The sequence below is a fragment of the Somniosus microcephalus genome, chromosome 8 (assembly GCF_052327205.1).
Source record: "Somniosus microcephalus isolate GS21.2 chromosome 8, FLI_Smic_1.0, whole genome shotgun sequence".
Lineage (NCBI taxonomy): Eukaryota > Metazoa > Chordata > Chondrichthyes > Squaliformes > Somniosidae > Somniosus > Somniosus microcephalus.
The window spans coordinates 84,277,714-84,305,374 of record NC_140994.1 but is presented as its reverse complement, the minus strand read 5'-3'; positions in this window follow the sequence as shown (position 1 = coordinate 84,305,374).

The window sequence follows — 27,661 nt, the reverse complement described above, 5'->3', positions numbered from 1 at the left end:
AAGATCATCAGCTGCATTTCTCCAAAACACAGCAACAAATGGTTCAAAAATGCTTAGTAGAGAAACAGAATCCGGGAGTAAACTATTTAAATATACAACTTGAAAGAGGGCTGTTGATCTCCCTTGATGTTGCCCACTGACAAAAATGTTGTCACCGCCTTGTTCAGTAAAGGAAACATTTTGGGGGCCGTTTTAACCTAACCCATGGAGAGTAAAACCAGCGTTGCTCCCAATCACGTCAGTTACCCTTTGGATGGCTTAGATTAAAATTATACCCATAGTCTCATCTTCCATATCAACCTGCTGTTCGAAATAAAGTTAATGATGGCTCTGTCTAAAATAATTGAAAACTAGCTACAAAAATAACCAATCAGATCCTGAACCAGGACCTAGATGAGATGAAGGGGCTCATTGCAAAGTTCTAACAGATTCCATGGCTGATGTTGGCAGTTTATAGCCAAACCCGCAACTGAGTCACACAACCTGAGCAACTTGAAGATCGCTTGTGTTTGGCAGTAACTTTGCACTGGGCTTATGAACATGACAGTTTACAAGACTGGCTATTTAAAAAGACCAAAGGACAAGGTGCCCACAGCACACAGGACAAACATCAATGAGCCATTCATCGAGTTTTAATTTCAAATGAAATATCAAACCGTGCAAGCCATTTAAGTTTTTTAAGCAAACCAATTCTGCATTTGTCATTTTCCTCTGAGCTCTCTGCGCTTTGAGTGGATTGTGAGCACTGGACAGTAAAATCATCAGCAGTTACATTTCACATGGCAGCACCAACAAGTCATGAACAAATCCTCAGCCCTTCACAGCTTAGAGCTCTTCTACTGTCCCTCATAACTCTTATTAATTTAAATCTCTTGAGCATCATATCATTTATTTTTACTCCTTACATTTCACCATGATTTGACTTCAAGGTTCACAAATGTATGAAGAAAAACTTATTTTTTCTTCGTTCATAGGATGTACGCATCGCTGCCAAGGCCAGCATTTATTGCCCATCCCTAGTTGCCCTTGAGAAGGTGGTGGTGAGCCACCTTCTTGAACCGCTGCAGTCCGTGTGATGAAGGTGCTCCCACAGTGCTGTTAGGGAGGGAGTTCTAGGATTTTGACCCAGCGACGATGAAGGATCAGCAATATATTTCCAAGTCAGGATGGTGTGTGACTTGGAGGGGAACTTGGAGTTGGTGGTGTTCCCATGCGCCTGCTGCCCTTGTCTTTCTAGATGGTAGAGGTCACAGGTTTGGGGGGTGCTGTCGAAGAAGCCTTGGCAAGTTGCTGCAGTGAATCTTGTAGATGGTACACACTGCAGCCACAGTGCACCAGTGGTGGAGAGAGTGAATGTTTAAGGTGGTAGATGGGGTGGCAATTGAGTGGGCTGCTTTTTACTGGATGGAGTCGAGCTTCTTGAGTGTTGTTGGAGCTGCACTCATCCAGGCAAGTGGAGAATATTCCATCACACTCCTGACTTGTGCCTTGTAGATGGTGGAAAGGCTTTGGGGAGTCAGGAGGTGAGACACTCATCACAGAATACCCAACATCTGACCTGCTCTTGTAGCCACAGTATTTATGTGGCTGGTCCAGTGAAGTTTCTGTTCAATGGTGACCCCCCAGGATGTTGATGGTGGGGGATTCAGTGATGGTAATGCCATTGCATGTTGGAGATAGTCATTGCCTGGCACTTGTGTGGCACGAATGTTACTTGCCACTTATCAGCCCAAGCCTGAATGTCGTCCCGGTCTTGTTGCATGCGGGCATGGACTGCTTCATTATCTGAGGAGTTGTGAATGGCACTGAACACTGCGAACATCCCCACTTCTGACCTTATGATGGAGGGCAGACCATTGATGAAGCAGCTGAAGATGGTTGGGTCTAGGACACTGTCCTGAGGAGCTCCTGCAGTGATGACCTGGGGCTGAGATAATTGACCACCAACAACTACAACCATCTTCCTATGTGCTAGGTATGACTCCAGCCAGTGGAGAGTTTTCCCCCCGATTCCCATTGACTTCAGCTTTACTAGGGCTCCTTGATGCCACACTCAGCCAAATGCTGCCTTGCTATCCAGGGCAGTCACTCTTACCTCACCTCTGGATTTCAGCTCCTTTGTTCATGTTTGGACCAAGGTTGTAATGAGGTCTGGAGCTGAGTGGTCCTGGTGGAACCCAAACTGGGCATCAGTGAGCAGGTTATTGGTAAGTGCCGCTTGATAGCACTTGATCTGAGAGTGACAGCCAAGAAAAGCCCTAAGAATTCACCTAATTTCAGTCTGATTGAAGAAGTTTTGTAGAAATTAGGCCAGAATTTGCTGCCAAAAAAAGGGCGAGTTTAATGCGCACGTTGTTTGTTAATTGTATAAATCGTCCCGAAAACTGTGGCGAGGAAGAGATACCCAGTGAATTGCAAATCGCCACAAATTGCTGGACGATTTTTGCCACTCCGCTGTTAGCCTCATGAAAACAGCATCTCACCCGCAACTTCCCGGTGAATTTCGTGAAATTGCTGCATTTGCACATTAATTGCCAATTAAACTCGCCACAGAAAGTTAGGGCTGGCACTTCACAGCATAAGTATCTTTTTAATGATGAGATTTATGTTCCTGCAATGCCATTGAACCTCTCTGGCCCAGAAATGGAACAGTTGCAACTATAGAGTCTCATTTGTACAGGTACAGGTAGACTATCCTTTATCCGAAAACCTCGGGACCAGCCGTGTTTCGGTTTTCGGAAAATTTCGGATTTCAGAAGGTATTTTATAAGACTGGGAAATTTGTCGGGGGTGGGTCGGCGGGGGTCAGGGTCGGCGGGGGTCCGCGGGGGGGTCGGCGGGGGGTCGGGGGTGGGGATCGTCGGGGTCGGCGGTGGGGGTCGGCGGGGGGATCGGCGGGGTCGGGGTCGGCGGGGGTCCGCGGGGGGGGTCAGCGGGGGGGTCGGCGGGAGTCGGGGTCGGCGGGGGGGTCCGCGGGGGGGTCGGCGGGAGTCGGGGTCGGCGGGGGGGTCGGCGGGGGTCGGGGTCGGCGGGGGGGTCGGCGGGGGTCCGCGGGGGGTCGTCGGCAGGGGTCGGGGTCGTGCGCCACTCTGGTCATGTCGTGCGCACGACTTACGCTGAACGAAAAAACCTTCGGTTTTTAGAGGGTTTCGGTTTTCGGAAGTTCGGATAAAAGGTAGTCTACCTGTAGTAAATTGTTAGAAATTTTTAAAATTTTAAATGTTTACTTTTTTTCTTTTTCTTTTTTCTTACTTTTCCTTTCGGTCTCTTTTTCTTTCTGTCTTAATCTAATCTTTCTTTCCCTTTCTTTATATCTCTTTCTATATCTGATTTGACTCTAATTCACTCTATTTCCTTCTCCGCTGTTCCTCTTTCTCAATTCTTAAATTTCATTCGTTTAGGAGATAGGTTGTTGGTCCCGTCGTTCACCAAGATCCCAGATGCCTTGTTGCCTTCGCTATCACCTCGTTATCATCTCACACTTCCATCAGTTTGCAGCCCCAAAAATGTTCAAGCTCAAGGATGAGTGAAAAAGTCTAAGTAACATGTCGCAAGATGCCCTGCTCCAGAAAAATCTGGGCCACTGCAACTACTTCTCCATCCAATTTCCACTGTGAGGGATTGTTGGTATTTTGTTGATCTATGTGATAATGGCTTTGCTCTGTGGAACTCGGATTTTTCCCTTGCCAAATCTATGGAATGCAGGGAGAAGGAAAAGGAGAGCGAAGCTGGCTTAATCTCAGATCAGTAGGAGTCAAGATATGTGTGGAGAAACATAGAAGATAGGTGCAAGAGTAGGCCATTTGGCCCCTCGAGCTTGTTCCGCCATTCAATGAGATCGTGGCTGATCATCCAAATTCAGTACCCTGTCCCTGCTTTCTCCCCATATCCCGTGATCCCTTTAGCCTCAAGAAATATATCTAACTCCGTCTTGAATATATTTAATGAATTGGCCTCAATTGCCTTCTGTGGTAGAGAATTCCACAGGTTCACCACTCTCTGGGTAAAGAAATTCCTCCTCATCTCTGTCCTAAATGGCTTACCCCTTATCATTAGACTGTGATCCCTGGCTCTGGACTCCCCGGCCATCGGGAACATCCTTCCTGCATCTAGTCTGTCTAGTCCTGTTAGAATTTTATAAGTTTCAATGAGACAAAGGACTCTCACCTAAGACTCTCATCCTCTTGCTCACAATAAGTCAGAGGATACAATAAGGCAGATTTTCCTTTAGCACTTGGGCGTAAACCAAGGGTGGAGTGCGTAATGGAAAAATGGGCAGACTTGCACATGCACAACAGAGGCAAGTTTTCCTCTATTTCCTGTATTTCCCACAGCAATACGCATTAGGCAATGTGTAATGCCTCAAGTGTGACACAGCAATACACATGAGGAAGTATTTAATGATTCAAGTGTGACAGACATCAAAGGGCTGTTTTTTCTTGCTCCTGTGGCTGGGTGCTAGTCGGGTTGAGCGTGTTCTGCCTACTCTGACCTGAATCCACCCATATTTGCAAATTCAGGTCATTACCCGAGGCCCAATGCACCCAATCCATAGGCCCACCAATTGGCAGTGCCTTGCCCCTGGAAGAGGGAGCAGGAATCCAACAATTGTTGCAGGCCTGAGAGCCGTGCAGCAACAGAAATGGTGGCCGGGTTCTAGGCCCTCCGGGCAAAAACAGCAGCCAGAAAGCCTCCACCTCCAATTCCTGCCCCACTATCCCTCCAATCGGACTAGGTCTGGGTGCAGGGATTAAGGACCACTTATTCAGCTGTGGCTCAGTTGGTAGCACACTCACTTCTTAGTCATGAATGTTGTGAGTTCATGTCCCACTCCAAAGAGTTGAGCATATAAATCTAAGCTAACACTCCAGGGAGTGCTGCAAGGTGCTGTCTTTCAGATGAGTCCAGAAAAAACATATTCCGTTAAAAAACAAGAACAAGCCAAACATTAATGAGACACCATGGATGAATAAAGCCGTAAGGGAAAAATTGAGGGTAAGGAAAAGAGGTGTATATTAAGTACCTGGACAGCAGGGGAGAGCATGATAAGGGAAAATATGAAGAGATTAGGAGAGAAGTCAACAAAAAATTAGGAAGGCAGAGAGGAACTATGAGATCAAATTATCAAGGAACATAAAACAAAATAGTAAAATATTTTACAGGCTCATCAATAAAAAAAGGATGGTTGGGATGGGAGTAGGGCCACTAAGGGATGGAGAGGATAATATCACAGTGAAAGAGAGATGGCAGAAATATTTTGCTTCAGTATTTATCAGGGAGATAGAACAGGTGGACATGACATTGGATCATGAGATTACTAATGAAATAAATGCATTTAAAATAAAAAGAGATATATTAAATAAACTAATGAAACTCAAAGAGAGAAAAAACCCTGTTCCGGATGGATTACATCCACGTATTTTAAAAGAATTTAGGGAAGAGATAGCATTACTATGCATATTTAATAATTCGTTAGAATCAGAGTACCTGTACTGGCAAATAGCTAATGTAATACCTATATTTAAGAAGGGAGATAGAACATGTCCAGGGAATTATAGACCAGTCAGCTTAACATCGGTGGTAGGAAAAATAATGGAATCCCTACTAAAGGAGAAAATAGAAGAACATCTAGAAACCAAAAATATAATAATGAATAGGCAGCATGGATTTCAAAAGGGAAAGTCTTGCTTGACCAACCTCATTGAATTTTTGAAAAGTTAACAGAGATAGTGGACAAGGGTAATGCAGTAGATGTAATTTATCTAGATTTACAAAAGGCCTTCGATAAGGTACCACATAATAGACAAATGAATAAGGTCAGAGAATGCAGAGTCAGGGGACAAGTAGCAGAATCGATTACTAGCTGGCTTCAAGACAGAAAGCAGAGAGTAGGAGTAAAGGGTAGCTATTCACAGTGGCAGAAGGTGGGTAGTGGTGTTCCACAAGAATCAGTGCTGTTCACAATTTATATTAACGATTTAGACTATGGAATCAAAAACACAATTTCTAAATTGCGGATGACACCAAATTGGGGGTGATAGTCAATACTGAGGAGGACTGCAACAAATTACAGAAAGATATTAATAAACTTGCAGAATGGGCATATGGCAAACGAAATTCAACACAGATAAATGTAAGGTATTACATTTTGGTAGGAAGAATAGGGAGGTTACTTATTACTTGGAGGGTGCGAGTCTGGATGGGGTAGAGGAGCAAAGGGATCTCAGAGTACAAATACACAAATCGCTAAAAGCAGCGACACAGGTTAACAAGGCCATAAAAGAGCAAACCAAGCACTGGGGTTTATTTCTAGAGGGATAGAATTGAAAAGTAGTGAAGTTATGCTAAACCTGTATCGAACCTTGGTTAGACCACACTTGGAGTACTGTGTGCAATTCTGGTCACCATATTAGAAAAAGAATATAGAGGCACTGGAGAGGGTGCAGTGAAGATTTACAAGGATGATACCAGAAATGCGAGGGTATATCCATCAGGAAATTATGAACAGGCTGGGTCTCTTTTTGCTTGAAAAAAGAAGGCTGAGAGGTGACCTAATAGAGGTCTTTAAAATTATGGAAGGTTTTGATAGAGTAGATACAGAGAGAGTGTCTCCACTTGTGGGGAAGAGCATAACTCAAGGCCATCAATATAAGATAGTCAACAAGAAATCAAATAGGGAATTCAGAAGAAACTTCTTTACCCAGAGAGTGGTGAGAATGTGGAACTCGCTACCACAGGGAGTGGTTGAAGCGAATAATATAGATGCATTTAAGGGGAGGCAGGACAAACATATGACGGAGAAGGGAATAGAGGGTTATGCTGATAGAGTTGGATGAGGAAAGGCGGTAGGAGGCTCGAGTGGAGCATAAACGCCGGCATGGACTGGTTGGGCCGAATGGCCTGTTTCAGTGCTGTATATCCTACGTAATCCTATGTAAACGGGTGGCAGAAGCTTCATCAGATGTCACATAACGGTTAACATAGAAACATAGAAACATAGAAGATAGGAGCAGGAGTAGGCCATTCGGCCCTTCGAGCCTGCTCCGCCATTCAATGTGATCATGGCTGATCATCCAAATTCAGTACCCTGTCCCTGCCTTTTCCCCATATCCCTTGATCCCTTTAGCCTCAAGAAATATATCCAACTCTTTCTTGAGTATATTTAATGAACTAGCCTCCACCGCCCTCTGTGGCAGAGAATTCCACAGGTTCACCACTCTCTGGGTGAAGAAATTCCTCCTCATTTCAGTCCTAAATGGCTTACCCCTTATCCTTAGACTATGACCCCTGGTTCTGGACTCCCCGGCCATCAGAAACATCCTTCCTGCATCTAATCTGTCCAGACCTGACAGAATTTTATAGGTTTCGATGAGATCCCCTCTCAATCTTCTAGACTCCAGTGAGTATAAGCCCAATCGACACAATCTCTCCTCATACGTCATTCCTGCCATCCCAGGTATCAGCCTGGTGAATCTTCGCTGCACTCCCTCCATGGCAAGAACGTCCTTCCTCAGGTAAGGTGACCAAAACTGCACACAATACTCAAGGTGCGGTCTCACCAAGGCCCTGGAGGAAAAAAATATTTTAACTGTTGTTAGTGTGGTGTGTGTTCGTGTTTTATAGTGATCATGTAGAACCTGGAGAGGAAAGCAACCAAGGAAAATGAAGCAAATTTTATTTTTCACTTCTAGACCGATTCAATAATTGCGGACAAGTAAGAGAAACTATTAAAAGTATTTTAGAGCAGCAGGCGCTGTTGAAAAAAGTATGAAAGTATTTGGGATTACTTGACTGCTGGTAATCTCCCAAAAATTGAAAATAGCAGTTAGCATATGGAGGAACAGGATCAGTAGGTTGAAATCAATCAGAGGTAAGTTATTTGAATACAATAAATTTCGAGGCTAGTGTTAATAAATTTGACCATGAATGAGAGTGACTGAAAAGAGTGAGAGAAGGAAGTGTGACGATTACAGAAAGTGTTATCTTTACAGGAAGTGTGTGCTGTACACAGAACTTTTAACATATGATTAGCAGATCTCCCATGGGATTGAGTTGAAGGATATGCTCTCTCTTTCATAACTATCTCCATTATCGTTATGTTGTGGGGAGCACATATATAAACATTTAAAAAAGGACCGCAGAAGACTAACTGGCCCATCCAGCCTGTCCCATCCAATCGTGTTGCAGCCCACGAACATTATGAACCCATCCAGCCACCCAGCCCCAACTCATCACAAAATTGCCTGGGAGAGGCAATAAAACAGATCAATTTAAGGGAAGAAACTGTGGGAAATTCCTCTCCAACCCCTGAAGACAATCAAGGAAGCTCTACAAGACTTCAGTAACTCAATCAATAATTCTGGCTTCTCCTCACCCAACTTCTATAACTGGGCACATCCTCCACTCTCAGGAACTCATGTGGCTTTCTTCTGAAGAACTGTAGTGAATCCACACTTCCTGGCATTTAACTCAACTCTACATTTTCGTACTCTATACTTTATTGTCAGCTGTGGCTCACTCAGTGGTAGCACTCTTGCCTCTCAGTCAGAAGGTCATGGATTCAAGTCCCACTCCAGACACTTTGAGCAAATAATCTAGGCTGACACTCCAGTACTGAACTGTCTGATGTGCTGTCTTCTGGTTGAGATGCCTGCCCTCTGAGGCACTATCTAGCGCTCTCAGTCTTTAAAATTGTAATTGATCCGGTATCCTCAGCCTTTCGGGGGAGAGAATTCCACATTTCCATTACCACTTGAAGTGGACAGTAATGACTGAAAAGGATTCACAACTAAAGGGCCATTTTGATTTCAATTCTCATTGAAAAGGCAAGTGGGAGGGTCCATACTTTGGCAAGTTCCGTGAGTGCCACTGGGACAAACGGGGCATCAGCCTGCAGGCCAAGCTCAAAGTGTACAGGGCTGCCATTCTGACCACCCTGATTTATGCCTGTGAAACGTGGACAACATATTCATGCCACATTAACAAACTGAATCACTTTCACCTCAACTGCCTGAGACGACTAATGATAATCAGGTGGTAAGACAAGATCCCTGACACCAAAGTTCTTATGAAAGCTGACCTGCTGAGCATGGATGCTCTGATCATGAAGGCACAGGTCATGTGGTGCAATGTCTGATGAACAAATCCCAAAGATCTTTCATGGCGCATTGACAACTGGGAAGTGATTTCGTGGTGGACAGCAAAAGAGATATAAAGACTGATTAAAAGCGACTCTGAAACAGGAAAAAATAGACGTCCATCCAGGAACTCACTGCAAATAACAAGTTGATATTCCGGATGTCTTCTTTGATATTGAAGGACAAACAATGGCAACGACTTTGGTTGTGAGTGTATAACCTCCTGAGAAATAAAGTGATATTGAACAACTGTTCCATAAACTCTCTAGGGTGTATCTTACGAATACACGCGCCCAACACGGAGCCTCACACAACGGGAGTGCGCATCGGGATTTTCTTCCTGTTATGGGTTTCTCGACGTGCGCTCCTGTCAGGCAAGGCTCCGTACCATGAGCGTGCATTTTTAAATGCACACTTCCATTTTGCAACCTGCCTAACTCATCAAAAGTATCCATGGTGCAGCTTGAATGATGCACGGCACAGAACAGAAGAAAAAAAATCTACATTTAGAAATGCCAAACAAGAAGCTCACATCTGTGGGAAAAAAAACAAAGTCTCTTAAGCTGAAAAGAATGAATAATGGTAGTGTGTGGGTTGCCCTTTCTATACAACAGCCACTGGTAAAACCTTTCCGTGAGCAGTTCCTTGACGACAATTGAAAGGGCTTTGGTGTCCTAATTCACCACCCACGGCCATTTTGAATGAGCTGCACAGTCTAAACTCTGAAAGCAAAACTCACGCCCCATTCAAAGTTTTAGGTGGTCTCATTTCTTTCAGAACTTAACGTCCCTTTAATGAGGCGAGCACGAGAAGGCTAAAAAACGATCGACGTTCTGCAGCTGATATTTACACCATCGGTTCAAAATCATCTTGCAGTATGAACGCAACAATCCGTGTTACAGTTACACCAGGATCCCCTCCCCTGTGCCCTTCAGCGCTGACACTGGTCAGAAATCCTGCTCCTACTGGCCCCACGAAGGAATGTATTGACCTACTTTAGGGAGCCTCCTCTTCTTCTCCTCCAGGTTTTACTGGGCAACGAGTCTGCGGCGGGATCCCCACTCAGAAGGCCGTTAAAATGACAGGTGGGATGGGTTAAAATTACACCCATTACTATTGAACCACCAGGATAGTATGTAAAAACATTCTTAATGTAAATATATAAATACCGATTTACAACAACAACAACAACTTGTATTTATATAGCGCCTTTAACATAGTAAAACGTACCAAGGCGCTGCACAGGTGTATTTTAAGACAAAACATTTGACACCGATCCACATAAGGATAAATTAGGGCAGGTGACCAAAAACTTGGTCGAAGAGGTAGGTTTTAAGGAGCGTCTTAAAGGAGGAAAGAGAGGTAGCAAGGCAGAGAGGTTTAGGCAGGGAATTCCAGAGTTTAGGGCCCAGGCAACAGAAGGCACGGCCACTGATGGTTGAGCAATTATAATCAGGGATGCTCAAGAGAGCAGAATTAGAGGAGCGCAGATATGTGGGGCTGAAGGAGATTACAGAGATAGAGAGGGGTGAGGCCATGGAGGGATTTGAAAACAAGGATGAGAATTTTGAAATCAAGGCGTTGCTTAACCGGGAGCCAATGTAGGTCAGCGAGCACAGGGGTGATGGGTGAACGGGACTTGGTGCGAGTTAGGACACAGACGGCTGAGTTTTGGATGACCTCAAGTTTACGTAGGCTAGAATGTGGGAGGCCGGCTAGGAGTGCGTTAGAATAATCAAGTCAAGTCAAGTTACGGTTATCATGGAGCAGCCATTTTAAATTCTTGCACACCAAAAAGTTCCTTCCATTCTTTCACGTGAGTGCATCGAGGATATTGGCGAAAAATATAACTCTAATCAACCATCCAAATATTAATAATCGATTTGTCAAGAAACGTAATTGCAAATCTACATTGTAAAATGCTGTCAAGAAAATAATGGGGTGTTGATAATAGAAGGGCAGCTGATTCCCGCCCTTGCATCCTTTTAAATATTGTGCAGCTACACAATAGGAGGACTTCACGATTGCAGAATTAGCAAAATGAACATTCCTACTAATGGTGGTGCGAACAAAGGTTTCAAAACATTCAAATCTGTCAAAACAAGCAGTGCTTTAACACAGGAGTGCAGCTAATTTCTAGTACATGGAATACTTTACAGCTAAAGCTGCATGGAGAACGTGGCAATCTTTGGGCATTCTCGTTTTCAAGCTCTGCATTATTGGCAACAGGTTAGTTATAACCTTTCTGTAACATTTTTTCAGCTTGTGATACGGTATCATAACTGACATCCATTTGCTACTATTCACTTGAAAGCAAATAGATTTATTTAATTGTTGCAATTTTTCCCTGTTTCAAATCTCTATCTGAGCATCTGGAATGAAGGAACAGCAGTCAGGTAGGTAAACTCGTAGGTGCCTGAGCGATGCTTACAGTTCCAACCCTCTTACTGTCTTACACCACTTACGATGCTGGAGCATTGAATTGTAGATATGACAGGGTTAGATTTTCAACTTGGTGCTGGCCCATAAAATTGGCAATCAGTCGCCCGTTATAGAACCCGCCCGATCTTCCATTTACAACCCCAGCTTTACACCCCCGCACCAAGTTAAAAACCTACCCTGAAATCTCCAACCTTATCAGTGCCGTTCCCTAGAAAATGTCCTTGTGCGTACCAGTACAATTTTTAAGCTCAGTAATGGATTAATAACATATGTGTTCACAATCAGATTCTTTTTGTTAATATACTAGCGGATCTCCTGTGGCACTGCCGCCTGTAGGTTGGAGGATACACTGCTTTGTGAGGACTGCTCTACCAGGAACAGTGGTGGAAGCACAATGAATACTGGGTCAAATCAAACTGGAAAAATAATGGCATGTTAACAACACTTGCCATTATTAATGCGTAAATCGGCCAACAAGTCCAGGGGAATAAGAGATACACTGTGAGTTGTGAATCTCCAGAGCCTGATGGTTGATTTACACTGCTCCGCCGTTTGATTCGCACAAATGGTATCTCGCCCTCAGCCTCCCCGTTATTTTTAAGAATTAATGTGCTGGATTTGCACATTAATTGCCCATACAAACTTGTCATAGAGATTTTTTAAATTACAAATTTTAAATTTTTTTCGTACTTTTCCTTTCACTCTTTTTCTTTCTCTCTTAATCCACTCTTTCTTTCCCTCTCTTTATTTCTCTTGCTGAACCTGATTTGCCTCTAATTGACCCTATTTCCTTCTCATTCCTTCTGCTATTTATTTCTCAATCCTTAAATCTCATTGGTTAAGGAGATAGACTGTTTGGTCCCGTCATTGACTGAGGTCCCCGATGCCCCTTGCCCTCGTTATCAGCTCACACGCCCAGCAACTTACGGCACAAAACATTTTAAAGCTGAAGGGTGCTGGGAAAAGTCTAACTAACAGTGTGCGCTGCGAGATGCCTCACTCCAGCAAGAACCGGCCCATTAGCTTTTAAAAGGGAAGTGGATCAATATTTGGAGGCATATTTGATAAGATCAGAAAGCCAGCACAGACGTAATGGCCTCTTGACTCTATGAATACAGCTGGGAATTTTTGCACAGATTTGAATAAGTAAATGACATTGATAGACTTAGCGGGACAAGTTTTGCTCTCGTTGCCTGTTGGTGGAGAGGATCGTCTAAGCACAGTGCTCAGAAAGATTGAAGAAAAAAAGAAAGACTTGCATTTATATAGCGCCTTTCACAACCTCAGGATGTCCCAAAGTGCTTTACAGCCAATGACGTACTTCTGAAGTGTAGTGGCTGTTGTGATGTAGTAATTTAGAGAAAATCAGGCGGGGAGCACCTCTTTCACGTAATGGAGCCTGCCCGACTTTCTGTCCAGTTTCATTAACCTGGAAAATCAATCAGCCTGCGTTACATGTGCGCAATCCTCCCCCGCTCGAATTTCCTCTCCCAAAACACAAATAAAGAGAAGACTGCCCTTGTATTTCAGTGCTTATCCTCCTCTCTGTTTCACTTCTGAATATAAAGCAGAATATATATCATTAAATCTTCTTTAGGCTAACCTGTCATCAAATACATTGTTGGCAGAAATATTTGCATGTATATCATCTTAACGTTTTCCATTGTTTATTGTTTTGGTTTATAATATGTATTTGAAATTCAAATTGTTCATATTGACTCTCATACTGGATTCAGTAATTTCTTCTGTTTTTAATCTGTACTCCTTTCAAAATGTTATGGCGCCGAGTGACTAGAGAGAGGAATCACAGCACAATTCAGATGGAAATCCTGTTTTCAAATCTTTGTTGCCCACAGATATCAATCTATTTTCAGGGACTGGCATCATGTACTATAGCCATGTCCGTGTTATGTTCTTTGTTGTCTTTGGGACACTGGGAAATAGGGAGAAAAGAACAGTTTCGAACCTGTAGCTCAATTCCAGGTCACTATAAAAAGACAACTGAACATTTCAAATATCTTCTCCATTCAACACATACTTTTCTGTCACAAGCATTTCGCCAGGACAGGTTTTACTTATCTTCGTACTCTTTCCTCAGAGAATAGTCTGAAGTAGTGGGAGGATTCGCAGGCTGACGAACAGTCTGACATGCCACGATGTGAATGTGTCTTCCCTGGCCGTAATCATCTTTATACCAGCCGATAGGGTGATTCGTCCGATACAGCGGGAGGGTTTTATGGGCTCACAACCCATACAATAAAGGGGGGGTCACCTACACCCACTGGGTACAAGTATCCTGCTGGATGTTAACCCAGAATTCAGAGCCGGAGCGCCAGGTCTCCACTCACCGGGACTGTCTGGAGCGGGATTTGAACCCCGCACCTTCTAACTCAGCGGTGGGAATGCTACCAATAAACCAAAGGCTTGATCTGCCAAGGCAGTTTATTAATGTCATAAGCAGAAGATGACATTAATTTACATGGGTCTGCACATCTACAATATATTAAAATCTTGTATCTGTGCACACTTTCTGTCTGTAAAGCCTTACTTCCTATTGTCACATTTTGTCACTCTTTTTAGTCAACTTTTACCATTATACTACATTTATAATGGAAATTGCCCAAGTACACTCGTCACACTGTAATTATACCCTCCCACCAATGGGGTGCTGTAGAGCCTCAATTTTGCATCTCTCGCTCTCCCCCAAAAGGCTGGGGCGCTGAGTCAACTAAAACTTTCAAGACTGAGAGTGATAGGTTTTTGTTAGGTAAGGGTATCAGGGATATGGAGCAAAGGCGGGTAAATGGAGTTGAGGTGCAGATCAGCCCTGATCTAATTGAATGGTGGAACAGGCTCGAGGGGCTGAATGGCCACCTCCTGTTCCAATGATTGCAGATGGAATGCAGATGTTGTCGCAGAAAGCTACGAGAGAGGGCAGGTTTATTTCTTCACATAAACTAATGTAGGTGTACAAGCGTAACTCTGTACAAAACCAAAAATGTAATAGAAATAACTGTACCTGTCACGGTGTGATGTAGTGCTGCATTTTCAGCGTAAGACAGCAGAGAGGCTGTCGTGACTTTCCGGCTTTAAATTCTGCAAGACTTTTGGGGCTCTGATAAAACAAATCTTCTGACACGACAACGCTCAATAAATGTGATACATTAACAACGTGTTAAAAATAAAAAATACAGACCATCAGTTAAGGCTTTTCTTTTCATATTTAAAGACATAAGAAATAGCCTTCCTTCATTATGTTCTCAATGTTTCCATAGTTAATTATTGGTGTGATTAATTTTATTTTAAAGATTAATTTATATTTATATTATACACTAGCAATAATTATGCCTTCTAAAGAAAACAGATTAATGCCATTCCGTGCTGACTATTATAATAACATGTTGGTGTGTTTTAAACTAATTAGCATTTAAAGGGGTCATAAATCTTCTTTGAACACAAACATTTCTCTGGGGAGATGCTCTCAAATGGCAAATAAATACATTTCTGCTGGAAGTTTTTGAGAAATTCTGCCAAAATTCTCTGGGATAAGCACACTTTCGCCTTTGAGTAGGATAGCAGTACATGCAACAGATTTCAGCTCTTCTATCCTTTTATCGATATGCAGCTCAACGGGTTGGAGAAGGACGGATGGCTCTGATTTTACATTTGGTGGGACAGAATCCCTGATCCGCTGTGCAAAGCTTGTGCTGGCAGGACCTCGGCCTGGAAACTCCTCGGGGCCACTCCCACTGCGCTGCTGTTATTCCGCCGGAAGCAGGGGTCTCCGCCATACTTCGGAGTGGCAACGGCTGCGAGGGGCTTAGCCGGCTTGTGCGTTATACTTGAAGTGATGCACAGCGTTGCTGCCATTAGCAGATGGCGAGGCTGTGACGGGTTAACGGCTCGCTTCTAACAACAAACCTCTTTCAATGCACACATACATGTGTGTCTTTTTTTCTTTAAATAATATAGGTTAAATAATGGGGTAGATTTTCATCTTTACCACCTGGGTAGGCAATCTGGCAGAGCGGAGTGTGGACAGGCCGCCCGTTGTAGAACCTGGCCTCATTTTCAATGGAATGACAATCAGGCAGGTTCTGTAACAGACGGACGATTGGCTCGACCAGATTACCATCCAAGCAGTGAAGACAAAAATTCACCCCAATACGTTCAATCTGCTTCCACCACCATTTCAGCTCCTCCAGGTGTGTCAAGTGCTTCAGATTTGTGGGGTCCTCTCTGGTTTTTAGATACAGCACCCCACCCCCTTCCCCCGCGCTCCCCGCCCTTCTAATCTAGGCTTCCTTGTCCTGCAATCATGAAGAGATTGATGAAGTGCTGATTGTTTCCTGATCCCTGCCACAGCTGTGCCCGACCTCTGACCCATGCTCCCATTGAGTGAGGCTTCCTGAAGGCTTGGTGAATTTATCTTCCTAGGTATACAGCTACTGGGAACGAAGGAATATGTGGGTTTTAAGGGAGAAACCACAAAATACACACCGTAGGCAGGGGTTCCTCTCATGTTGGCATAAAGAGATGGTAAAATATCTAGGTGATGAGTGCTTGAAGCATCTATTGTGAAGGGCTCACTGGCTTCAGGCACGACGCCTGAAGATATAGGGTCAGGGACAGGCGGCTGATTGAGTTTCAATGTCCTGTCTCAGACCCCTTGTGTAGGTATTAGCGGCTCACACCTCTCTATGGCTACCAATGTTCTGTCTGAGGAAAGACCCCTGAGCTCCAATAAGGTCAGAGAAATCCTCTTTCATCGTTCACCACATCTTTCTCCTACTCTGAGATGAATCTTTCATTCCTGGAAAGCCTCTTGTCTGTCTCAGTTTTACTTGTTGGCTTGCAACATTGTGCTCATGGTGCTTGTGCGCCAACACCCTCATTTTGTAGGCAGGCCCACTTATCCTAAATCCACTGCTCCACGTGTTTGGACCTCAGGTCTAGAAAGCCTACAATCACTCCTCGGCATCTCTTGATATGGCCGCAAACACTGCAGGTGCTTATCCAGTGAGCGGATGACTTGCTAAGTTGTGGTGGTAGGAAGTGCAGGTGTCCCTGTCTCTGTGCTGGTACCCGGTACAGTAGTGACGGGTATCTAGGTGACCTCTGGTGTGGTAGGTGGTGCAGATGTGCTCTCCAGTAGGTTGGTCCAGCATCAGCTCTGGAGAGAACACAAAGGCTAGATATGAGTAGGGTACCACAGAGGTGGTCGGTCACAATCAGAAGTATCTCTTGTATGTAGGCAGTGTAAAGCAAATAATGTCCATGGGCAATCATGTGTATAACCATAGTCACCCCAACCTGCAACAAAGACTCTGTAGGCTAACCGATAGAACCATGACTTTGAGTTCTTGGTTCCCTTGACTCATGGGTCTTGTGCACTTGCTGGTAGATTATTGGTTTCCATTTCATTGTTTCTTGCACATCATAGAAATATTTGCTGATCTCCTGCCAGATCCTACGGGTGGCAGACATGGTTTTGGCTCTGTTAGTGATGTCCTCCCAGGCCTGTCATCTGATGTGTAGATACAACTACTAAGTCAAATACTGTGACCTCCTCATAGCCAGGAGGCCTTCCACTCATTTGAGACCTCGGTGTCAGTGAGAGTGTTTGAAGGCCAGGACCTCAAACCCGGCACAAAGCTCATGGTCTACAGGGCAGCAGTGATACCCGCCCTGCTGTATGCTTCAGAGACATGGACCGTGTACAGCAGGCACCTCAAAGCAGTGGAGAGGTACCACCAACGCTGCCATTGGCAGGATAGGTGCACCAACATCAGTGTTCTTGCTCAGGCTAACATCCCCAGCATCGAAGCTCTGACCACATACAATCAGCTCCGATGGACGGGTCACATTGTCCGCATCCCCGATACGAGACTCCCAAAACAAGCGCTCTACTCGGAGCTCCAGCACGGCAAGAGAGCCCCAGGTGGGCAGAGGAAACGTTTCAAGGACACCCTCAAAGCCTCCTTGAAAAAGTGTAACATCCCCACCGACACCTGGGAATCCCTGGCCCAAGACCGCACAAAGTGGAGGAGAAGCATCCGGGAAGGCGCCGAACACCTCAATTCTCTTCGCCGGGAGCAAGCAGAAGCCAAGCGCAGGCAGCGTAAGGAGCGCACGTCAACCCAAGCACCCCACCCACCCGCCCCTTCAACCACCGTCTGCCCCACCTGTGACAGAGGCTGTAGGCCCCGCATTGGACTAATCAGTCACCTGCGAGCTCATTTTTAATGTGGAAGCAAGTCATCCTCGGTTCCGAGGGACTGCCCAAGAAGAAGAAGAGTGAAAGAAAATAGCTTTTACTGGATGGCTTCTAAACGATAGCTCCAAGGTTTCTGATCAAAATATCTGGGCTGGTGACCAGCTTGTTTCTCAACAGGGTCAAAAAGGTCATTTCCTGCTTCTGCACAAGTTGAACTGTACTAAGTGCAGGCCTGCTCCCATTGGATCGCTAGACTTCACAAACAGCAGGGACTACAAGGCCGCTGAGGGGAAACTGCAGCATTCCCATGTTTTTACAAATTATTTATCCTGCAAAAAGAATTCCTTCATCAAAGGCCATAATCAGCAGCAGCTGGACTGTTGTTGGGTAGTGTAGAAGAAGCTTTACTCTGCACCCTGCCCAACCTCTGCCTGATATGGGAATGCTTTATGCTGCTTGTTGCCCTTGAGTGTAAAAGATTTTATGGGGCGCAGCACTTAGAGAAAAACCAGGCAGGGAGGATTACACAACTGCTGTTCCTCCACGTGCTGCTCCCAGGAGATCCTTTGGTCTTCTTCCATTGTACTACCCAAAACTCAACGGAAAATGAAGAAGAATTAGGCAGGGAGGCCTACTAACACATCTTTGTCCCTTCTAGAATTGTTGTAAATTTCCCTTCCTCCTCCCTCTCCACACCCCTCCCCCCCCACCACCCACCACAGGGATCTTGGCCTACCAACCCTTGCCCGCCCAGGGGTCAGGGCCTGGAGGGAATAGGGAGAGTATTAACACCTTGGGTGCTTATAGGGCATAGGGTCTGGGAAATCTGTTTCCTGGGGTTCGGGATCAGTGAAGGGAAGATGGGTTCTGAAATTCCTTGGTGGGTGGGAGTGAAAGAGGAGTGTGGGATCGGTCTCTATGAGCAGAAGTCTGGCGGAAATGAGGTTTTAGATCATGTGGATTGTCCGCAACTACTTAGGTGAGATATGAGAATACTGGAATTCTTGTGTTTGGGAACACTCAGCGGTGTAGCAGGAGTGGGGGGAGTCTGGCAACTCTGGGGGTGAAATCTGTCATATTCTGAGGTTGGGAAGACTGTGGGTCTGGACAGACTTGGGTGGGGAGCAATATTCCCTCTAAGCTACGCAGCCAGGCAACCACGAAGTAATGGAAAAGGATCCCGCGCAGGACGCCCACCGGCTTTTACATTGTAAATACCACGCAGGCGCAGAAATGTAAAGGGACCGCACATTGAAAGAAACCGGCCACGCAGAACAAAGCGCAGCTTACAGGGGACAAAGGTAGAGAGGTGTACCAGCCTGGTGGGCAGAGGTCAATCGTCTGCAGTCTAGCAGCACAGGGAGGGGGAATCGGGGGTTTAGCAGCACTGGGAAGAGGTAGCTGGGGGGCGAGGGGGAGGGCAAGATGCACATGTTGAGGTCTGGAGGCATACATAGGGATGTTGTAAATTGTACTTTTTTCCTGTTTATCGCTGGCTCGCTGAAGGAGAAAAACGACAACCAAAAAACTTGGGGAAAATTATTTGAGCAATTTGAGGGTATTACAAATTTTGGATCTGCACTCGACCCTCTGCTGGATTCAGCATCACCAGTCACTATTGTAAGTGGACCCCATGTCACCTATGATCTGGGGAATACCTTTATTGCCAATTATTATCTAGTTAAATAACAGTGTGACCCAGGGATTGTAACAGTGAGACCCCTCGTGGGTGCACTGGAGACTGTCTTCTCACACCTGTCACCATGTGCATTCTCTGTTCTTTACAGGAGGCAAACGCTAGTGAGATTAGGCCAATTGCAAACTATACATGAATGAGCAAAATATACTCTTCTCAGTTAGATTCAATGAATTCATTACCACTCTTTGTATCATAAAATATAACAAAATACAAAAGTCTGTCCCTGGGGTATAGGCTGAACTCACTCACCTGTATTAAATGGAATTAATCTTAGCAAGTGACTATTTTGGACTCAAACTGCCCAAGACTGATGTTCAGTGTGGCACAAAGGCTGACCTCTGGTGCCTTCCTCAGCTATATGTGTCATGGATTGGCTCACTGAGCTGCTAATCAAAGCTGCCCCCTTGAATGAGAAACCTCCCCCCTTGGAATGGTGACAACATTGTCTGCTTAGCTAAGCCCACTGCTGAGCCTATTGAATGAAAACTGTTCTATCGTTAAACAACAACAACTTGTATTGATATAGCACCTTTAATGTAGTAAAACGTCCAAAGGCGCTTCACATGTGTATTTTAAGACAACATCAAAAATTTGACACCGAACCACATAAGGATAAATTAGGGCAGGTGACCAAAAGCTTGGTCAAAGCGGTAGGTTTTAAGGAGTGTCTTAAAGGAGGAAAGAGAGTTAACGAGACGGAGAGGTTTAGGCAGGGAATTCCAGAGCTTAGGGCCTAGGCAACAGAAGGCACGACCACCAAAGGTTGAGCGATTATAATCAGGGATGCTCAAGAGGGCAGAATTAGAGGAGCGCAGATGTCTCGGGGGTTGTGGGGCTGAAGGAGATTACAGAGATAGAGAGGGGCGAGGCCATTGAGGGATTTGAAAACAAGAACGAGATTTTTGAATTCGAGGTGCTGCTTAACCGGGAGCCAATGTAGGTCAGCGAGCACAAGGGAGATGGGCAAACGGGACTTGGTGCGAGTTAGGACATGGGCAGCCAAGTTTTGGATGACCTCAAGTTTACATAGGGTGGAATGTGGGAGGCCAGCCAGGAGTGCGTTGGAATAGTCAAGTCTAGAGGTAACAAAGACATGGATGAGGGTTTCAGCAGCGGATGAGCTGAGGCAAGGGCGGAGACAGGCGATGTTACGGAGGTGGAAGTAGTCGGTCTTTGTTATGCCGCAGATATGTGGTCAGAAGCTCAGTTCAGCGTCAAATATGACCCCAAGGTTGCGAACAGTGTGGTTCAGCCTCAGACAGATGTTAGGGAGAGGGATGGAGTCAGTGGTTAGGGAACAAAGTTTGTGGTGGGGACCGAAAACAATGGCTTCGGTCTTCCCAATATTTAATTGGAGAAAATGTTTGCTCATCCAGAACTGGATGTCGGACAAGCAGTCTGACAATTTAGACACCGTGGAGGGGTCGAGAGAAGAAGTAGTGAGGTAGAGCTGGGTGTCGTCTGTGGATACTGACGCTATGTTTTCGGATGATGTCGCCAACGGGCAACATGTAGATGAGAAATAGGAGGGGGCCAAATATAGATTCTTGAGGGACACCAGAGGTAACGATGTGGGAGTGGGAAGAGAAGCCGTTGTAGGTGATTCTCTGGTTAGGATTAGATAGATAAGAATGGAACTAGGCGAGTGCAGTCCCACCCAGCTGGATGACAATAGAGAGGCATTGGAGAAGGATGGAGTGGTCAACCGTGTCAAAGACTGCAGACAAGTCAAGAAGGACGAGGAGGGATAGTTTACCTTTGCCACTGTCACAAAGGATGTCATTTGTGACTTTGATGAGAGCCGTATCAGTACTGTGGCAAGGGCAGAAACCTGATTGGAGGGATCAAACATGGAATTAAAGGTACGAACAGCTCTGAAATGTGCTCCATGACCTCCACTGTCTCAAAACTGAAGGCTGATTCATCTGGTATTCCAACTAACGTGTCCTAAACAACATCCCAGGTAGCTTGTGTCCCTTTCGGAGTTAACACCTTGTGAACTGAATCTAACTTGATAGCTACGTCATAATATAAACGAAGTCAAGATCCCTTCCAGGCCAAATAGATAAAAATTGTAGAATTTTACACAGGGTTACTTTTTATTTTCAAAGCTAGCAATCAGGAACCAGCTGCTGTAGCTAACAAACTGAACAAAATGGTAATTTTAGGAATGGCGTGGCTGGCGTGGAGCTTCCTTCATTGGGAGCATATATCACAAATTCAGACGCGCAACCTTGTGATTTTCTGTCCAATTATCATGATGGATAGAAACTCATGGGCGTGGTGGCACCCACCACAATTCCCACCCAGTTTCCACCACAATTCCCATCCAGTTCCCACCACAATTCCCACCCAGTTCCCAGTATGTGCTCCCGGTGGAGGAAGCTCCATGCCAGGAGCACAGATTCATATAAGTATCCCTTTGATTTGTTTGTTTGCTGCAGTTGCTGATTCCTGAGAACTTTGATTGGTTTTGTGTGGGTTTGATGGCTCACCATGATTGGTACCTTTTCCTGCCCGACTATGCTTGGCTGAATGAATCAGCATGGGGATTTGAGCCAATCAGGTAAGTGTCAAGAACACTTTGCACGTGTGACACTTTGAAGTGTGACATGTGCCATGTATTACAGACTACTACGGGCAGAGCATAAGACTTTTAATGAAATAGATGTAGTCATGGCATTGCTTCAATGTGCATCATAGAAGTGAAACTGCAACTTTTATTTCCATGACATTGGGACCACAGAAGTGTTATAGAGGTGGTGAGTTTTTTTGCCGCTCACTGTTGGGCCAATGGTAATGTCCCAATCTCTGACCAAGGTGGTTCAGGTGATGTTTTTAAATGTTGGTGCAGTGCAACTACAACAACATCAACTTCCATTTATATAGCAACTCGTAGAAAAACATCCCATGGCTTTTCACAGAAGCATAAACAGGCAAAGATGGTTGCCGAGCCAGAGAAGGAATATTAGGAGGGGTAACTAAAAACTTGGTCAAAGAGATGATTTTTAAGAATGGTCTTAAAGGAGTAAAGGGAGGTGGAGAGGCAAAGAGGTTTAGAGAGGAAATTCCAGAGTGTAGGATCGAGACAGATGAAGGCTCATCCTCTAATGATGGAGTGAAGGGACAGCGGGTTGGACAAGAGGCCAGAGTCAGAGGAACAGAGAGTTCTCAGAGGGCTTTAGCGCTGGAGGCGGTTACAGAGATAGGGAGGGGTGAGGCCATGGAGGTATTTAAACATGAAGATTACAATTTTATGCTGGAGCGGATATGGGGTCGGAAGCTCAGCTTGGGGTCAAATAGGGCACAGAGATTGTGAAGAGTCTAGTTCAACCTGAGACAGTGGCCAGGCAGGGAGATGGAATTGGTGGCGGGTGCTGAAGGCAATGGCTTTGGTCTACCCAATGTTAAACTGGAGGAAATTACAGCTCAGCCAGGATTGGACGTCAAACAAGCAGTCTGACAACACAGAAGCGGTTGAGTGGTCGCGAGAGGTGGTGGTGAGGTAGTATTGGGTGTCATCAAATCACGTATGGAACCTGACCACACGTCTTCGGACGATTTTGCCAAGTGGCAGCATGTAGATGAGAAAGAGGAAAATAGATTCTTGCGGAACTCCAGAGGTAACGGTGCAGGAGCGGTAAGAAACGCCATTGCAGGAGATGCTCTGGCTACTATTGGATAGGTGAAAGTGGAACCAAGCAAGAGCAGCCCCACTGAGCTGGACAACAGAGGAGAGGCGTTGAAGAAGGATGGTGCGGTCGACCGTGTCAGGGGTTGTAGAGAGGTCGAGAAGGACAAGGAGGAATAGTGCATCACGGTCACAGAAGATGTCATTTGTGACTTTGATTTTGTCGTTTCAGTGCTTTGGCAGGGGTGGAAACCTGATTGGAGGGGTTCAAACATAGAGTTGCAGGAAATATGGGCACAGATTTGGAGGCGACAACTCGTTCAAGTACATTAGAGAGGAATGGGAGATTGGAGATGGAGTGGTAGTTTGCAAGGTTGGAGAGATCAAGGATGGTTTTTTTGAGTGGGGGAGTGATGATGGCAGTTTTGAAAGGAAGGGGGGGGGGTCAGTTCCTGATGAGAGGAAACCAATGCAATGCCTGCAAAAATTCGCACCTTCAGGAACCCGTAACAGTTGATTATAGCTTGCTCTTATAAATAAAAGGAAAATGGTCCCTTTTCCCTTTATCTGGGAGCTGGTTTCATAGAATCTTACAACACAGAAGGAGGCCATTCGGCCCATCGTTGAAAGAGCTATTTAATTAGTCCCACTCCCCTGCTCTTTCCCCACATTGCCCTGCAATTTTCTCCTCTTCAAGTATTTATCCAATTCCCTTTTGAAAGTTAGTATTGAATCTGCCTCCACCACCCTTTCAGGCAATGCATTCCAGATTATAACAAATGTTTCCTTATTTCACCTCTGGCTCTTTTGCCAATTACCTTAAACCTGTGTCCTCTGGTTACCGACCCTTATCTGTTCTGCAAATAAAATCTGAACATATTATTTTTATAGCAGACTTAATTTTTTTAAGTTTCATTTTTTTTAAATGTGTCACACACCCAGCACCTCCCAGTCCCATGACCTCTGCCACCAAGAAGAACAGGAGCCAGCAGATCGTGGGAACACCATCACCTCTAAGGTCCTCTCCCAGTCACACACCACCCTGGCTTGGACATATAATCGGCGTGCCTTCATCATCGCCGGGTCAATATCCTGGAACTTCCTACCTAACACCGTTGCGCCAGCTCCTTCATCACAAGAACTTCAGTGGCTCAAGGAAAAGATCCACCAGCACCTTCCCAGGGTATCCAGGGATGGGCAATAAATGTGGCTTTGACAGCATCGCCCACATCCCGAGAAAAAGTAAAAGAAAACTCCAGTTCTATGCTGCAAAATGACACATGCTGTAAATACATAAGTTTATGTTTCCACTTAAGTGAGTCTAAAAGTAAATCAGTCATCAAAAGTCCCAGTCATAAACTAAAGTGGATTTGAAAAATGAGGTCTGTTGGCATGATAATGTTAAGTTTCAAAGTCCAGAAATTTACTGCCTCAGAATGAAAGATTATAAACACAAGATTATGACATGCTCAACGATTCGATCACAATTCAGCAAGTGTGATTTTTCAATGATAACTGATTTTTTTCACTATTAGAAGGGATCAAATTTAATGCCAATTAATTTTTGTGGTGATTTATCACTCTACTAAATTTCATCCACATAAGTGAGACATTACAGCTGTTAGTCTCAATTACAGGCACAACAATGGTTTCAGGGCTCACTAAAAACAAATATTAATGATTTGCTTTTGATTCATCTAAGCCGTTCTTCAAAGCTGCCAAAACTGCTTTCACAAATAAGTAAGTTATACATTTTGGAAAAACTCGCTTAATTTCTATGGAAACAGCAGATGTTTCATTTTTTTATTATTATGTACTTACATCTCTTAAATCTTTGGTGAATTTCCGGCCTCCTGAGGCAGGGCTGGGGACTGGGACACTTTCCCATTCTTGTCATCCAGCTCATCAGGAATAGTTTGGCAAGATGTTTGAAGCCTGATCTACTGGTATCAACCATGGCTCAGTGTTAGCACTCTCACCTCTGGCTCAGAAGGTCGCGGGTTCAAGTCCCACCCTAGCAACGTGAGCACATAATTTAAGCTGACACTCCAGGGCAGTGCTGAGGGAGTGCTGCACTCCAGGAGGTGCCGTCTTTCAGATGAGACGTTAAACCGAAGCCCTGTCTATCCTCTGATGTGGACGTCAAATATCCCATGGCACTATTCAAAGAAGAGTATTGGAGTTCTCCCAGTGTTCTGGCTAACATCTATTCCTCAACCAACTCACTAAAACAGATTACCTGGTCACTTATCTCACTGATGTCTGTGAGACCTTGAAAGGCACAAATTGGCTGCTGCATTCCCTGACATTATAACAGTGACTATACTTCAAAACATACTTCTTTGGCATAATATGCTGTGGGACATCATGAAAGATGCTATATAAATGCAAGTTCTGTCTTTACTGAGCAACATTCCTTAGCCCCATCTCAGTGGAACATGCCAAGCATGGATTTTTCTGCTTCCCACAACAACAACTTGCATTTATATAGCACCTTTAACATAGTAAAGTGTCCCAAGGCGCTTCACAGGAGGGATATCAAAGACAGTTTGACACTGAGCCATATGAGGAGGTATTAGGACAGGAAAGAGGTAGGTTTTAAGGAGCGTCTTAAAGGAGGAGAGAGAGGTAGAAAGGAGGATAGGTTTAGGGAGAGAATTCCAGAGCTTATGGCCTTGGCAGCTGAAGGCACAGCCGTCAATGGTGGAGCGATGAAAATTGGGGATGCGCAAGAAGCCAGAATTGGAGGAGTGCAGAGATCTCAGAGGGTTGTAGGGGTGGAGGAGGTTACAGAGATAAGGAGAAGCGAGGCCATGGGGGGATGAGCTCTGGTTTAAAGACGGTACAAGGTGGGCGGCTACCCAGGAGGGCATTGGAATAAAGGCATGGATGAAGGTTTTAGCAACTACACTTGCAGCCTCTCATAGAGTGCCACATTATATTTGGGAGTGGGGGGAGGGCGATATGGGATTGTGTCTACCTTAAACATTATTTACCCAGCATCCACTGGATAAATAATGTGACAAACGGGTTAGTTAGGGAATGAAAAATAAACCAGCAGCTGTCAGGAAGCCAGCCTCTGAAAGCAAAATCATCTCAGTTGGAGCACTCATGTGCTCAAGAAACAAGCCCCCAAGCATTGAAATGGCAACCTGACAAACCGCTGTAGAGGGACACTAACAGTGACATGCAGTTGCTAACCAAAATCACGGTAGAATGGGAAGGAAGAGCTTGGTACCAGGGCCCAGATGTGCAGCACGGGACCTACAGGCAGTATAGGTTTTATTTTAAACAGCTTCACTTGAATGTACAATGGTTATATTTAATGGATAGTTGACCAAAGGAGAAAGTATTGCAGTTAAATTCTTTGAGAATCTTTTACTTCTAACGAGGCCAAATGTTCAATTAAAGACAGACTGCCGTTTAGGGAAATGAATAATCCAAAGAATCTTTATTTGATACGACACTGCTGACCAGCTCACGCTCCCCTGGTGCAATTTAACGACGCTGCTTTGTTTCTGTTATTTATATTTTGCCTGTGATTTAATTCAAACCAGTGCTCCTTCATAGATATAATTAAGCAACAGAAAAATATATCTCGGCACAGCTTTACCTCTACATACATGATCCGTGCAAAAGCACAGAATGTGTCAGTGCTTTCCATTTGTAGTCATGTTAATTATTTCAGCTTAAACTTCGGTGAGAATAAAATATTCAGAAATACGAGTAAAAAGTCTGCCTTCTTTAGAAACGCATAAAAATGTTGTAACTGAAAAATGTGTTCAGAGTAATATTAACAAAATGGATACTTATGCAAATCACCCTACAGCAACATGTATCATAATGTGTGCAAATGACAGTCCTATAAACCAAAAGATTCAATTCTCTAAGTGTAGCATTCATCTTCTTCTCTGACCTCGACAATGCGAGTCACCCACTGCTATGTCACCCTGTGCTTGAGATCAAGACTTAAGTGGAGAGATACATATTTGACACTGAAATCATTCTTGTTTTGTTTTTAAAAGGTTTATGGATACTAAAGATTATACACAGTTGTTATTGAGCGGTTCTAATGAGCTAATTTGACATTTTACAGTTAAATGGTCATTGATGTAATTATAATTGTGATAGTGATAGATTTTGTGGTGCTACATGATAATTAAAATGGGTACTGTTGTATATTGGAGCAACTTTCCATCATAGCAGCCGAGAGCTTCCTACCAATAACTCTAACTCACTGTGCTCTTTCTTCATATCTCTTTATTCTGAGTGGGATTTATGCCCTTGAATATATTGACTGATGAGTTTCCTGTCTGCAAAAGCAGTTTGTGCCTATGTTTCATCAGAAGAAGTACAAACTGTTTCCATTGTTTCAAATAGTTTAGTGGTTCTTTGTAGTTCTGAAGCTACCTTTCAGCTCAATCGTTTGCGTGACTTGCTGTTGGACGTTTAATGTTATGAACGTCCTTCATTTAGAACTTTAATGAATAACAAATTATCAAAGCTTTGGAAAGCCAGCCATAATGATAAATGCA